A 16,636-nucleotide genomic window follows, 5' to 3' on the forward strand; every position below is an offset into this window, starting at 1 on the left:
TAGTTCAAGGACTGTTTGTTGGCCTTTAGGAGTGTTTTCCAGTCCAGTCTGTTGTGGCACCACGTCCTGGCCCCAATGTCCACCTTCAGCATTCCCTGGGGACCTCTCCGCTCTAATTCCCTTGCTGTTCTGTTGCACCCCCTGAGTGTTTTGCCTCGGTGTGGCAGGGTCAGAAAGGGCACAATTCCCACACTGTGTCTCTGGTGCTGTCCCCTGTAGGGCTGTGGGTCAGTGAGGGACGTTGTGTCTCATAGTGGGGTCAGCCATGTAGTCCTCTCTGTGGACTGGCTGCTCTATTTGGGAACATTGTCCTCAAGGCCTGGTGGGCCAGGATGTGCTTCTCTCTCTCCTCCTCCCCCTTTGTCTGCTCCATTGTACTCTGATCAGATATGTCCCCCTCCCGGAGCTGCAGAGTCAGTGCCATCCTCTGAAATAAATTCTTCTGGGGGGAATACTTTAATCTTTTAATCATTGGAATTGGTTGTTGGTGAGTAAATTTGAATAATATCCATATTCATCATTCTTCCTGGTGGCATATGGATATTATCCTAGCACATATAGCATTGTATTTCAAGGTTGTTCTTGAAAAGTTCATTTTGACTTTATGTGTAATCCCATTCCGCTTTAAAGTTTCAGTTCCGACATAATAAACTACATGACTATCTGATTCGAAATAAGCAATATCAGTCCATTTCAGTTAACTAATTACTAGGATATTGATCTTTATGGTTTTTTTTTAATTTCATTTTTGGTGATTTCTAATGATCTTAGATTCATATTTCATAAATTCAATATTCTGATAATTAATGTACGTATGTAGATATGTATTCTCATTTTTAATCCTGCCATATCAGCAAATGGTGGTCCTCAAAGCTTTGCACCAAGCACTTGACCTTAAGGGGCTGCTCTTTCCAAGGCAGCTATTAAATGCTTTACAACCACCTGTCATTATATTAGATGTCATTGCTTAAGTTTACAAAAGCTAACTTTTCCAAAGTGGTCAGTCTATTTCTTCTTTCTAGTCTGTTTCATTCTGGAAACTCTGCTTAAACTAATCCACCACTACCAATCTTTCTTGTATTTCAAATACTGGAAGAATAGTTTTAAGCACTGCAGCAACTTGCAAGCCACCACAATAAGAAAAACAGATGGACTAGGTGTGGTTACATTTATAAGAATAATTTTAAATTATAAGTTTTCAAATTTATTTGGCCTACTGCCCTCTTTTTGGAAAAAAAAAATATTTAAAGTCCCCCTGGAAATTAACTTTTTATTACATCCCACACTCTATGATAAGGTGTAGGTATCTGTTTTTACAGGCCTCCTGAATTATGCCAGTTCACGACTACCCCATTCAGAGTAGTAACATTAATCACTTTGAGAAACTTTGGGTTTATATTAGAAAGACAAGTAATACCAATTTTAGACAGAAGTATTATAATTATTTCTCTCAAGCATTGCTTTTGAGTGTATAAAATAGAATTAAAATACTTTGAAGAATAGTTTGGCACTTTGTCAGAGAAAAAAATATACACCTACCATATGACTCAGCAACTCCAAAACACCCTAGCTAACCACACAAACTTGTTCATGAGTATTCATGATACCGTGACTCTCAACAGTACTAACCCCAAAACAAGCCAGGTGTGTGCTGAAGGAGATTTCAGAAAATAATTATGATTTATTAATTCAACGACAATGGTGAAAAATAAACATCAGTGATCTACAGATAATCATAAGAACTGAAAGGTCACAGAAACACATTGAAAGATGAAAGGTACAATAGTGGGTACTGTGGTGATGGAAATATTCTACACTGATTACTGTGGTGGGTGAGTGTATGTGTATACATATTTTTCAATTAACAGCTATACTTAAGATCCCTGGATCCCTGTTGGTACAGAGATTACCACTCTTGTCACTAAACAGTGGACAGTTCAACTCTGCCAGTCTCTCACAGGAGAAAGATGTGAAAGTTTACCAAAGCAAAGATGTCTAGTGTTGGAAATCCCACAGGGCAGTCATACTTCATCCTGTAAGGCTACTCTGAGTCAGATTCGATTCAACAGGTATGGGTTCTTGGTTTGGGGCTTAAAATATTTTCATTGCACGTAGACAATTGAATAATGTGAAGTATAAATCCAAGTGAGGGTGAGGTAGTTAGCTTATTGTGCCAACCTGGCCGGTAAACACATATGGGATATATTGAAGGGCAGAGGGATAAATGGCTCAGTGAGCCTTGCCTTTCGAGTTTTCGGGTCTCTTGCTTTGTGATGGTCAGACCAGGGTGCAGTTGCCTTAGCCACTTCCCTGCTTTAGCTGGGAAGGCTCACTTCCTGCAAGACATCCCTGAGGAGAAGCCACATGGACTTGGGTGCTGGAGCAGCCGTGTTGAGACACATGCAACTGCTGAGATGCTTACATATTCACTGATTCAGCTTTCCTCCTGTAGTTGGCGTCATTGCGTGTGTTTTGTGAGCTGGAGGAGGACTTTGTGGACTGGTACTGGATATATGGGTTAATGTTGGACTTGTGGGCTTGGGCAACACTGGGTTGGGGTGCTTTCTTGATGTGCACTTAACCTTTACATAAAACTCTCTCTTATTCATGAGTTTCTGTGGATTTGTTTCTCTAAAGTACCCAGACTAACACAGAGGGCAAGTGAATTAACTATTCTGTTGTAGCAGATAATATTTCGTTTGCTCTTTTATAGTGAAATAATATTATTTGAAGGTCAGGTCATCTAACTTATTGCAAATGAGACAAAATGCATATATATACAAAATGAATCTGGAAAAACCCCAAGAAAACTGTCTTAATATTTTACAGTATTGCTCTACAACAGAAATTAAACACTGCAAAAAATAGCTACACTATGTATTATTTTAAAATCTAATCACATAATTCTTAGCATATTTTAATTATTAAAATCACATTAAATTAATGATATGATTGCATTATAAAAAGCATGAAGGAACTGCACCCTGCTGAATGACCCCATCAGTGTCTGTAATTCCACTGTCTATCTGGAATATGTTTCCTATTGAGTAGAATGGCAAGTACTTATTTTCCCAAGTTCTATTCTATCACATATAGCTGAATTGAAATAAGTTAAATGTACACAATGCATAACATTCATATATGCAGATCTGATTTCCACTCCTTTCTATAATGAATGTGATGGCTGTTGGTGTGTTTGACGGGGCTGGCTTTCCTCAAGAGTGAGCACACAAGAAACTAGCTCCAGAGTTCTGAGATCCCTAACGGACACGAGGGAGAAGACCGGTGTCAATTGTGCGTAGTATGCAGAGCAAGTTGAACATTTATATACTTCAGTGCATGTAGGAATATGTACAACGACCGTGGAAACAATATGGCACTACTTCAAACATGTAGGAATGGAAAGTCCACACAACACAGAAATCCCCCTGCAGGGTATCTATACCAAAGAAATAGGAATCATAACATAGACAGATAGGTATATATTTCATTGCAGCACTGTTCCCATAACAAAAAGATAGAAATAAACTAAATGTCTACCAGTAAAAGACTGCAAAAAGACATCATAGGACAGTCAAACAATGGAATGCTATGTATCACTAAAAACAATGATGAAGCCATGAAGCATCTCAGGTCACGGACTGACTTGGAGAACAATATGCTGAGTGAAGTTAGTCAATCATGAAAGGACAAGGATTATATGGAAACAGTGTTATAAAGGAAATAAAAGTAAGACAGTGATTTCCATACCAACGGAAACAGACTTTGAAGCTTACCATGTAGGGGGAGGGTAAGGGAGATAATATTAAGCAATGGCTAGAGGGTAGAGAGGTAATAACTTGCATGAAGGGGGAAATAGTAACCAGGGAGGGATAAGAGAAATAAAAGGTATCAGAGTAGGGTAAGCTATTGAGGTGTTGATAAGTAGCTTAAATTGTTGGACATAACTTTTATGATCTTAAATAAACTCCTTTAATTCATAATTTTTTTAATTGTTAGAAAAAAATAAAAGGAAGAGTCTTTGTTTAAGTGAGTTCTCTGGAGAAGCAACCGTGATGCTTATATATGTATATAGAGAAAGAAATGTGTGCCAAGAAAGTAGTTCACAGTTCGAAGTAGAAAGGGTTAATCCAGTCTGGGTGAAGTCTGTAGGTCAGATATTAAGTAGGAAACGTTTCTTGGTCGATGGAGCTACCATGGCTGATGAGTTATGAAGCAGGAAGATGAAATGGAAGCAGGAAGGGCACGGTGGCCAATGACTACCAGGTGCACAGATTATGATAGTGGGCGCACAGTCAAACGAAGCAAGGTTGGCAGGAAATATAACAGCCCAACAGCTCCAAGAGTGGGTAGGCAATATGGCATGTGGTTGGCTACAGTCCGAAGAACCAAGAGTAATGAGATAGATGCAGGATACAGACTGGCAAGAAGAGATAAGTCTTCCCACAGATTCTGCTCAAATAAGAGTAAGCCACGTACACACATACCTTCCCCTCAAACAAGTTCCTTCCAATTGCATCAGGGCTTTGATTTGATTAAAGTAGTAGCACTCCACATAATCTTTCCACAATTGCTTGGCCATTCATGGTAAATTCCGTCATGGAAATGATTACATTATGTTAGATCACATAATAAGGAAGGTTTCTGCTGCCAAACTACCAAGAATGCTGGCCCAGTCTACTTGTCAAAATTTTTTTTCTATGAAAGGCTCTCAAATGGACACCGCACCTTCTTCCAAATGAGTACTCTCCTTTTTTCACTTAGCCAAAGTTTATTCAATCAAACGGCTTTCCAAAGTCTTTAGCTAGGGTGAAATGTTTGCACTTGCTTTGTTAAAGAGTAGCAATGGAGAAGAGAAAGAACCATCATTCATACCATGGACAGATGTTCTATTAATCACTTTGTTTTGCTCCTCTCCTTTAATGCCTTTACTTTGACATATTTCCTAACCTTAGGGCCTCTGCTGAATGGTTTTCTCTGACTTCTGTACTGAGTAATGTTTTATCTATCAAAAATGGCTATTTCCTCAATATATCTTCCAAAGAAGTTTTAAAATCTTCTCAATTGTTTATTGTCCTCCCATGCTTTCCACCATTTAAGGAGTAACCATGAAGGATATAAAAAAAAGGGATGCTAGTGATGCATTAGATGTAGCGCTTGACTGATGAGCAAAAGGTTAACTATTTGAATACAAATAACCCTTCCTGGGGGAGAGGTGTGGGAGTCTGGGTAAAAATCCCAGCCTTGGAAATCCTCCTGGGCACTTGTGCTATATCCTATTCATCAAAATGGACTCAATAGTGGTGGATTTGGTTATACAAAAGAGAAACAATTGTGTAAATTCAATTTTATACCTTCAATTAAATTCAAGATACAATTATTTTGAAATCAATAATTAATTCTCAATGATGATGTTTGGCTGTTTGCTATAGTTATAAAAGCTATAGCTATATGCAACTCTGGATTATCTCTCTATATTTCATGCTCATAATATATCCTAGAGAAGTAAATGAGATTAGCCTCACAAAGTATTTATGCTTAGGGTCACAAATATCACTAAAAGAAATATTTCCAACTTTTATTCATGGAAAGCATTTATCTTTATTTACATGTGGTGGTCTTTTTTGGAAGGTAAATCTATAGTTTCATTAATAAAAAAAATGATAGACTATACAGTAATGTGATTAAGTAATATGCCAGAAAATTTTTAACCACAATGCATGGATTGCATTTTTTACTTCTGGGGAAAGGAGTGTTTATGAGTTTATAATGCTAAACAAAAAAAATAATAATAATAAACAATAATAACATCAAAATGTTACTTGTATATAAGAGAAAATATGTCAGAAAACACAACAGAAGATTACTGAATTTACCCTTCAGGACTTGACTCACATTTCTGGAATCTAAAATATTATTTAATAGTCTTACAGAAGTAAATGGGTATTAACATTAATGAGAAAGACTGATTCAACAATTTTCAGGATGGTTCAGGACCAGGCACTGTTTCAGTTGGTTGTGCATAGAGCTGCTATGGGTCAGAACCTACTCAATGGCACCTAACAATAATTAAAACTTCCCACTCTCATCTCCTAACAATGAATTGATTTGGTTCCTCAGCCTCCCATCAAGAGCATGATTACACTATTATAAAATGTCCAAATTACACCATATCAAAGTTCCCAATCCACTGAGTATCAGAACCTTTCCAAGTTGACATTGGTTTTTGAGGGAGGCAAAATCCAACCATGACATTGTGTTTGATGGTTATATTTTTCACTGCTTATTGTGATAATACTTAGCATTTGTCAGGCAGAGTTGAGAATTAGAAGATATGTTTATAAAAACTATAATATCTACCTTGAAAAGTTGGGATTCTATTGAAGACTACTACTTATAATGCCGTTTTGCCATACTAAGAGTTAAAGTACGGTTCTGAGAAAAATTACAATGGGTTAATAAAAAGGAAAATAAATGACCTAAGCCTTTCCATGAGATAGATGTTTGTAATAGTGATTTGGGGAACTACAGACAAAAGATTCAATGATATGGTGATACACGGTCATGGCATCCGTCAAGAAAATGGAGAAATGCACTGTGTCTAGGATGGGGAAAGGAGCTCGAGTGCTAGACTGCTAACTGACATGTTGGTGTTTCGAACCCACCCAGGTTCCAAAAGAAAAGAACTGGCAATCTGCTCCTGTAAAATGACAGCCTAGCAAAGCATGTGAGGAAGTTCTACTGCCCCACGGTGCTGCTTTGAGTCAGAATCAACTCAACCACACGAGGTATGTTTTCTTTATTTTGGCTGGGGAAGGGAGAGGGCGGAGAAACAACTGATGAAATCTGAGGAATAAATCGGAGGAGAACGAATCCCTTATTAGTGTGGCCAGTTCTTTAGGAAATAGGGGCAGGAGGTTGGATAAGTAGCCACCAGGTGTTCTCATATTTATCTCTATTTCATCTTCACAACAAGAAATACGTAAGGTAGTCATAGCTAGACTGGACGATCCAAGCTAACTACTTACGTGAGCAAAATGCTGGTGTGATCATTTGGCAAAGTCTCATTAAAAAGTAAAGTAGGAATAGGTTTAACAGCAAAACAGAAGAATATGCACTCCCACCCCCCAGGGGAGATCACTCATAGCATGAGAATTTGCAATGTTGAGCTTTTAAACCATGTTATATTTTTCCAGTTATGAATACAACCTATGTCAAATTGCAGATGAATAAAAAAGTTGAATGGTCATTGTGTGTGTGCGTGTGCTTTAACCTAGCAAATAAGACCTAAATTTGTACACGATTTTATCCACAGAAGCAACTCAGATTTTAAGTTTCAAAGGCCTTGGGTAAAATTCAGTCGAAGTAAACTAACAGACTGCAAAACATAATGCCAAGGGGAAAAACACAAATCTTTTCTGCAGTAACTGTCAAAAGGAAACATTTCTTAAAATGGTAGCTATTTGAATTAGAAAACTAAAAAGTAAAGGCAAAGGATGCTCCCATTTTCAGAAGCCGAAATAAAGAACACCCAAGCAGATGCCCTTTAGCAGTTAGAACAAAATAATTCAATGAATAGGGCTGGCCCATTAGGTACATTTTAGGGGCCCAAACTTAAGATCTGGTCTGGATGACTCTAAGAAATTTAATTACCCTCATTAAGTTTTAATTGACTCATCTTTCAATTGGTCAGCTTTGGAGGTAGAACGAAGGTGACAGAGAAGACTTCTCAAACATGTAGCTACCCATGATAACTATTGAGTCCATTCTGATTCACAGGGGCCCGATAGGGCGCTAGGGTTTCTGAGGCTGTAATCTTCAGAGGCACCAAGAGCCAGTCTTCCACTTACAGAGCGGCTACTGGGATTGAACTACGCAAACTTGTGTGTAGGAGCCCAGTGCTTACCCCACTGCACCATCAAAGGTCCTCTGAACATGGGTTATAAAAATAAGACAATTCTCTCAAAGATACTTTATGAGTGAAATTCCAAGCTTTTGCTACAACAAGGTAAGAGTTACTATTCATGGAGAAATCTTGTAAAAGAGTTTATATCATTTCTTCAGCTCAATTTGCTGTGACTTTAAGGCGTGATATGTGAATTATCTTTACAGATATTTATCACGTATACACAGAGACTGTTGGCTGTATCATCACTACATATTAAATTATTTACACATTTGTTTGACGTAGGCATATTTTCTCATCCCAACTTCCATTCTGCATGTGGGGAAATGAAGACTTAAAAGAATAGGAAGGTGTTGAGCATACACTAACTAGGTGTTAGAGCTACTAATAGAAAGGTTAGCAGTTTGAAACCACTAGCCCCTCTGAGAGAGAGAGACAAGGCTTTCTACTGCTGTGAAGAGATGCGTTCTTGGAAGCCCACAGTGGCATTTCTTCCTTGTCTAATAGGGTTCCTTAGGACTCTCTCTCAATGGCAGAGAGAGAGAGAGAGAGTTAGAGAGGGAGAAAGAGACTGTGTGTGTTAGAGTGGGGGAGAGAGAGTTAGGAGGGAGGGGGGGAGAGAAACAGAGATTAGGATAAACTGGTAGAATAAAGAAAGAAAGCCAGGTGTCCAAAGCAAAAGCCTGTACTTCCTTGTCAGACTCTTCTCGCATGTGTGACTCGGCTTTGCTGATGTGCTCATGTTAGACACTAAGATATTTATCATCTGAGATGAAATTCTGATGCATGATGAATTTCAGTGGGAATTCAGTGAAGGCTGGTGAAAACCATATGAGAAGGGCCGTCAGATGGCTTGATAAGTTAGCTGCAGTTCGGCTGATGTGCTTTGAGGCACAGAAAATAGGGGGAAAAGCATCATTTCCACAGCCAACAGGAAGAGGCAAGTGCAAAAACAATCTGCTGGAGTACAACCACATCAACAAAACCAGCAGCCAATTACACTGATGAGGAAGATCCCCAAAGAGAAACACATGTGTGTGTCGGCCCTGCACACAGCCAAGGACCTGAGTCATCGGTATTCTCCTCCCAAGCCACCCACCTCGATGTCTTTGGTGATGACTATCAGAAACGATGACACAACTCGATGTAAACTCAGCTTTCAACTACCCCTTGAGAATACTTTTTAAAGGCAGGTAGAGATTTTCTACTTATATAGCAGATTGGCAATAAACTGAGTAATCTGTTGATACAGGAAAAGTACTGATAACTTGAACATATTTGTAATTTTTTTCTGGCTGGTAAAATTGTCCTGTGGAACTTGAGACTTTCGAAAAGCACAGCTAAAATAAAGATTCAGACTGAAAGCACATGAAAACTAATCGGGCAGTCACACACATCAGGAAGACACACAGAGGGATTCGTCTCCTCAATGTTCTCAAGACAATTAACCTCGTTCGTGTCTGTTAAATGTGCTAAGTAGATTCGGGCTCCTTTTCAGTCACTCTGGGCAGATAAAATGTAACATCGGCATTTAGCGACAGTTTTCCCTCAACACAATTTCCTATATATTAATTTATTTGGGGTGAGAGGGCAATAAGGTCAACTTTAGTCAAATTTCTAAATTATCACGATGAAACTGATACCATTTTCTGAAAACTATGGCATTTTGCTCTGAGGCAATGTTAAATCAATGCAAACAAACTCAGAAATGCTACAGAGAATGAGGTTTTATTCTCTTAAGAATCTCATAATGTGCAGAATCTCTAAAACCAGAGCAGCTTAATGTTTATGGAGGGAGTAAGAGAAACACTTTATTTTTAATATCATGTAGGTATAAGGATTATCATCATACCACCTCTGAAGAAATTAGCTTAGAGTAGTTCAAAGATTTGCTGTTGATTATAGGCTCAGAAGTGGACTTGAACCAAGCTAGTCTCACCCCAAACAAACAAGCATCCAAGCAAACCAAAGTCAATTCCGATTCATGGTGACCCCGTGGTACAGAGTGGAATTTAGTTTCATTGCACTCCTTGCTTGTATTCTTTACAGTAGTTGTTTACGAGGCTTTTCCTCCACAGTGCCAAAGGCTGCATTCAAACCTCTAATCTTTAGATTAGAAGCCAATCACAAACAACTTATAACACCCAGGGAATTATGCCCACTTGCATTAAGTTCATTCTGACCCATAATGGCCCGATATAGGGTTTTTAATTCCTTGTGAACCTTTACAGGAGCAGACCACCTCAGGTTTTTATGGGGACCAGAGTAATCGGTGGCTTCAAACTAGTGATCTTTCGTTAATAGTTGAACACTTAACTGACAACATCACCAGGGAACGATAGTATTTTTATTAGGACTGTGTCTGCTAGTCATATAGAGTGATTTCTAAACTTCAAGTCAAGAGAATCTGGACACACATGTCCTAGGTGGCGATTGCTTGGTACCATGGAGTCGGTTTTGATACATAGTGGGCACATCGCCCAGTCCTGTACTGTCCTCACAATTGTTCCCACACTTAAGCCCATTGTGGCAGTTTCCGTGTCAGTCCATCTCACCGAGTGAGGGCCTTCCTCTTTCATTGCCATTACTTTACCAAGCATGATGCCCTTCTCCAGGGACCGGTCTCTCTTGACATGGTCAAAAAGTCACACTGCAAAGATGAGATGACTTTGCTTTAACTCAATGATCCTTGAGACCAAGAGTAGTCTTGGATATTAACTTGTACCTCCCCAAATTGCCCCTTTGTCCTTAATGTTGTTGTATTTAAGTGGATTGCATGTTGCTGTGGTGCTAGATGCTATATCACAGGTATTTCAAAACTTCTAAAGTAAGACATTGATCAAACTTGCTATCACAATGAATTTGATAATTAGTAGTGAATGGAATGTTAACAATATTTTAAAATTATGGTCTTGGTGATAAAAATGAAGCTGGAAATGGCATGATAGAATTTTGTAAGACCAACAATGTCACTGCAAATACCACTTTTCAAAACACAAGTGGTGAGTAGTACACTTGTGTACCTTGCTAGATAGAATACACAGGAATCCAAGGGACTACATCTGTGGAAAGCGATTCCAGAGAAGCACATTAGTATCAGCCCAAACAGAGCTAGGGGCAGACTATGAAGCAGACCATAAATTGCATGCTCATGTGCAAGTTCAGGTTGTAGTTGATGAAAATTAAAATTAATGTACAAGAGTCAAAACGTAGCCTTACGTACAAGAGAAGAAAACACTGCCCAGTCCTGTGCTGTCCTCATAATCAATCCCATGTTTGACCCCTCAGGGACTTTGTCTATAGGATTTTGAAAAATATGTTTTCCTTTCCATTTCGATGTATACATAAAAAGGAGGGTATATTGATCATTAATATTCTCAGATAGCCCTAGCCTTACGTGCATGAGAGATTTTTATAAACTATCTTCTTCAGATTTCTTTTATTTTCTCCTGAATTATTTTATTAAGACATTAAAGGGGGCACACATACCCCCAAAACAGAAAAGGCTCCATTAAGTGGGGCTTTCATAGTATGCATTTCCCCCCTAGGCACCATAGGCAACTGTCTCTAAATTAGTGCACCCAGTGACATCGCCTGGGAAGGTTCTGTCTGCTCACAATGCATTTTTTTGTAAAAGCAGTTTCACTAGAACCTCATTTTTTATTAAGGCTGATTTAAGAGAACGGGTGCGGCCGTGAAATTTTGTTTCCTGCTTGGGAAAAATGCCGCAGAAATTTTTGTGATGTTGAACACACCCTACAAATACAGCACTATGGGAAAAACTCAAGTATATGAGTAGCTTTATTGTTTCAAAAAAGTTGAAATGTCAAATGAGGACAAACCTTGTTCTGGACATCCATCAACTTCCTGAAGAGATATAAAGTTTGATTCCTAGTGCACTTGGAGTTCATTCCACTAGGTCAGATGGTTAATCAAGCTTTTTATTTAGAGGTTCTGAAAAGATAACATACCAGTGTGGGATAATAAAGGCCTGATTTGTGGCAGACGGGGGACTGTTTTTGCCTCTGTGACAATGTACCTGCTTGCACACTCATCTCAGTGTACTAGTGTTTGGCAAAAAACAGCATGCCTCTGTTGCCCTGTGCACCTTACTCACCTGACCCCAATATGTGCAACGTTTTTTGTTTCCACAAATGTGGAGGAACGTGAAAGGACAGCAATTTGCTTACATAGAAGAGGTGAAGAAAAAAAATGAGTGAGGTTCTGTCAGGCATCCAAGCATTAGAAAAATGTTTCAAAAAAGGGATTCACAGATTTGATAAATATATTAAGTGTAATGAAGAGTACTTTAAAGGTGATATGGTTATTTTGTAAAAAAAAATGTAAATACGTCACTTTGAAAAAATAAATTTGTTTTTTTGGGGGTACCCCCTCATAATCCAGACATCATATGATTCAATAGTTCACTCATATCAATCAGTGTTATATAACTGCTACCACAATCATTTTCAAACCATTTTCTTCTTTCTTGTATTATTTGATATCAGCTCCTTATTGCCCCCATGTCTCCTGCCACACCCTCTGGAACCCTTATTCTAATTGTTGTCTCTCTATAGACTTACCCAACCTGGATTCAGCCACCGAAACACACGTAACCACACACATCACAGAGTCAGGAATGCTACCAATAGTAACACAATACAAGAGAGATAAACCCAATAAGGAGTTCAGAAAACAAGGTTTTAACTGTTCAAATCACATTTATCACTTTAATCTACTGTAGTCATCTCTTGAGGCTCAGTAGTAGCTCTCAAACTTCCAGAAAGCATATGGATTACCTGGAAAACTTGTTTAAACAGAGATTCCTGGTTCTTGGTACCAGTGATTCTGATGCAGTAAATCTGGGATAGATTCTGAGCATTTTCATTCCAAACCAACCCACACTTTGGGCAGCACTGGCCGATGGCCGATAAGAAGTAAATGGCTTTTCTAATGTTCACACAGACCTTTGATTGGAACATTGATTTGCCTTTTCTAAAGTCTGGGCTTTTAACCACAGTTTACAGTCTACCAGATTCACTTAGAGTGGCACATGAAAAAATAAGCTCAATGAACCAGAGGAATAGGAGGCAGAAAACATGGTACTAGATTGATGGCACCCAAACTGCCTCATTTCCTTCTTTCTTGTCCTGGTAATTGGGTTTTGCCTTGTGAGCAGGGGTATGCACATAATGCAGGCACTGCCAGTGGACATGCATTGCAAAGTAACCCTTGTATCCCTTGCCAACAGTCAAAGATAATTTTGTTTTCCCTTTATGGGTTGATTAGTCTGTTAACTAGAAAAATGTTATGGTCAAATCCTTTAAATATTTCTTCCCTGAATTTATAGTTTAGATAATTGGCATGTAGGTGAATATTCTTGACAAAACGCAAACATTCTGAATTAAAGGTCAACACTCTCAGCGTATAAAACTCCATCAGTCATCACAATGCCAGGCTAAAGCTCTAGGCTCTCCCAGGCTTTTTGGTTTGTTTTCTTACAACAAGCAGAGATGAGCTGTATGGCGTTTCATCCCAGTAGATCCAGGTTGTGAGCAGAGATCATTATCACAACTCAACTTCTATTATGCAGAATGTTTATACTTCTTCTAAGACTCATAAAAGGCATATACACACACAACAAAAAGGTACAGTGTTTTTGCTTTTGGGTTTTTGCTTGTTTCCGAATTATCCATTTAACCTTCAAAATAATGTTAATGGACAACACATTCTTATATTAATGTTTATATTTGAAGTATTTTGAAAATGCCTTTTGATACAAAAGGGAAAAACAATTTACATGCTCTCCATAAAACAATGCACCTGAATAGAGAAAGGAGGTGAGCTTGCTTATAAAGTTCCCCTTGTTCTCGCACACCTCTTAATACTCTTTCAGAGTGACTCAAAGCAATGTGAATAGCGGAGCAAATCATTTCTACAGTGGCATTTGGGGGATTTTCCAATACTGGATAGAAAATGAATGCAATTCATCCTCAATATTCCAAGTAGACCCACACTCTTATTGCAGCAGCGATGACCTCAGTGACACTTTGGGCAGACCTATGATGACCATCAAGTTGATGGTCACTGACTCCGGGCCTCTCTGCCTTGCACAGGTGTTAGATACACAGAGAGCCCGAGTCAGCTCAATACCATGTCAATGCTGCGCTCTCATGTCCCAGAATTCCTTTTTGATATGAGAGTATACATATATTAAACAAGAGTAAAAGGGCATCATATTATTTATTAACGGAATTGTCAGAGGGCACCTAACAATCTCTCCTGGCATGCCATGTGGTCCTACGCAGTTAACTATTCCACCAATGTTCTTAAATGGTAGTTTCTGTCAAGTCGCACTCATATAGAGCAGTAGGCAAGACCGAACACCTGAGAACTCTGAGAATGAGTCTGGCTCCTGTCCCTTGGTTGCCATATTGCATTAGAAGACCTTCATGACTTCTCACTTGGCTGGTTTCACAGTGAAACATTTTTTATTCCTGATGATTGTTAATCGTTATACGTGTAATTTTTTTTATGACTCACAATAATCATTCCATAACTAGTAGTCATGTACTGTTTTCTGCCTCCTCTCTTCATCACCTTCCCCGTAAGTGGGTATACATAATGGATGTATGGCTGTGTATGAATATAATTATGTAAGCATATGTGTGTGTAATGTCTAGTTATAATAACCATGGTGACTATTAGTGTAACCACAATTGAAAAATAAAACCAAAAAACTTCTTCATTGAAATTCAGTGTCTACCGAATATGGGTATGTATTAAAAAAGTATCCCTGAAAACATTAATAAATAAAAAACCTTTTGCAAAAAGTCTCCCAATGGTATTGAGGATAGGAATAAACAAGAGATCACACAGCACCATTTCTTTTTTTTTCTGTCTTTCCAAAGGTTTGATCTCATAAACATATAGCTCAATTTCTCTAGTTTCTATTTCAATGATGATGGAACAAATCTCTATCCATGTTCCCACACTGTGTTTTACTGTTGATTGTTTTACTGGCCACATCTTTATTGCTGTAGCCACCGAGGCTTCCTTCAATTACTCCATCTCTATCTCTATCTCTATCTACACACACACACACACACACACACACACACACACGTTTTTTTGAGCACTTCATCCACATACCAAACAATTCCATAGTTCAGCTATATCAAGAAGAGTTAAACAATCATTACCAAAATCATTTTTAGAACTTTTTTTTTCCCCAAAATCATTGTATTCATTCTTTTTTTTTTCAATTTTGGCAAAAATATACACCACATAACCTTCACCAATTCAACACGTCCATATGTATAATTCAGTGCCATTGGTTATACTCTGTGTATTATAGTACAACCATTATTGCTGTCCCTCTCCAAGTTATTCTACCACCATATTTTTTTTCACCCTCCACATCCCACACGCAGACAGCAGAAGTTTTCCTTGAAAGGAGAAAAGAAGGGGCTAGAAAAGAGGGAGGAAGAAAATGTGTGAAAATGATCATGTTTAGCTATCTTGCATAGGCATGTATGCACCAGTCCATACCTTAGGAGTCGTAATTTTCTCAAAACTCGGACGCAAATATCAGGGCAACATTGGGCTTGCGAATCTCCTCAGGCCGCCACCAAAGACTCCCGCTCTTAGTCCAAAGCAGGCTCCAGTACCGCCTTCTCCAGGTTCCAGAAGACAGAAGTTCCTCACCGGTCTTGAAAGCCAGGAGGAAGGAAGATAGCCAGAAAGATAAACAAAACAAGAAAAGATGATATTACATCCAAGCCCACTTGTTTTAGAGAGACCAAACAGAAAGGACATTAAATTTGGATTGTCCTGAAAATGTCTAATATTCCAATGGATTCTGTCTTGAATTAAAAAAATCACACACACACACACACACACACACACACAATTTACAGGTGGGAAGCTTCCAAGAATAGAAGGTTTTGTAGAAACTGTCTGGCCAAATTCACTTGTTTCACTGATAAGCAACCTGAGGGAGGGCGAGGGAAAGTGATTTTCTTCCCTATGATGAGTCATTCATTACATGTAGCATATTTCAATTAGTGAAGCAAGCAAATTTAATTAAATACAAACAGCGTGTTTAACACTGTAAACTAAGCTAAAGTAGAACACGGGAAATGCCATATAGTTTAATGTAACCTCTAGTCTGCAAGCAGGATTTGGTACAATAATTCATTCCATCTTGAAATACTTTCTTTCCTCAGCTGGCTTCCTTAATACAATCCCTTCTCCCCTCAATGAAGGAAAATAACTCTTACTAGTGTTCCCCTTCTCTGCCACGGCAACTTCGTCCATCAAACTGGTCAGGACTTAAAGCCACCCTCAACACTTCTCTTTCATTTGTGTCCCATAGCTATCACCCCAGCAAACTCAGGGGGCTCTAGCTACAGAACCCATCCAGTGGCTGACTACTTCTTCCCATCGCCTTTCCATCGACCCTGGCGGGTCAAAAGCATCTTTAGCCACAGCTATGCTGTAGACCTGCTGACTCGTGGTTGTGGCTTTCAACTAGACCTCATTTAAGAGAATGACCCTCTTCTCACAAGTCCCAACCTCACGCAAGAGTCACGCGAGACTCTCATCAGCAAAAGCCTGCAGAATTCAGCCTGCTGACCTTGGCCTCTGTCTCCCACTCCTCTCACCATTATCAACTCCTCTCCAGTCAGCCTGCTACCCTCGCGCTTCCTCCAACATGCCACTGACACT

The 16,636-nt window shown here is 38.9% G+C and overlaps 1 protein-coding gene across 1 annotated transcript in view; it reads right to left on the reverse strand.

Moving 5' to 3' along the window:
- The window catches only part of SGCD (sarcoglycan delta), a 763,996-nt gene extending 748,457 nt beyond the window's left edge, over positions 1-15,539 (reverse strand). Inside the window, exon 1 of the mRNA XM_045284824.1 lies at positions 15,458-15,539. The gene's annotated coding sequence lies outside the window, so the exon portion shown is untranslated. The remainder of the gene's footprint in view (positions 1-15,457) is intronic.
- Positions 15,540-16,636: the final 1,097 nt, after the last annotated feature.

This window comes from Echinops telfairi, unplaced genomic scaffold (assembly GCF_000313985.2).
Source record: "Echinops telfairi isolate 266 unplaced genomic scaffold, ASM31398v2 ScPeMD7_7469;HRSCAF=8507_0, whole genome shotgun sequence".
NCBI classification, from domain to species: domain Eukaryota; kingdom Metazoa; phylum Chordata; class Mammalia; order Afrosoricida; family Tenrecidae; genus Echinops; species Echinops telfairi.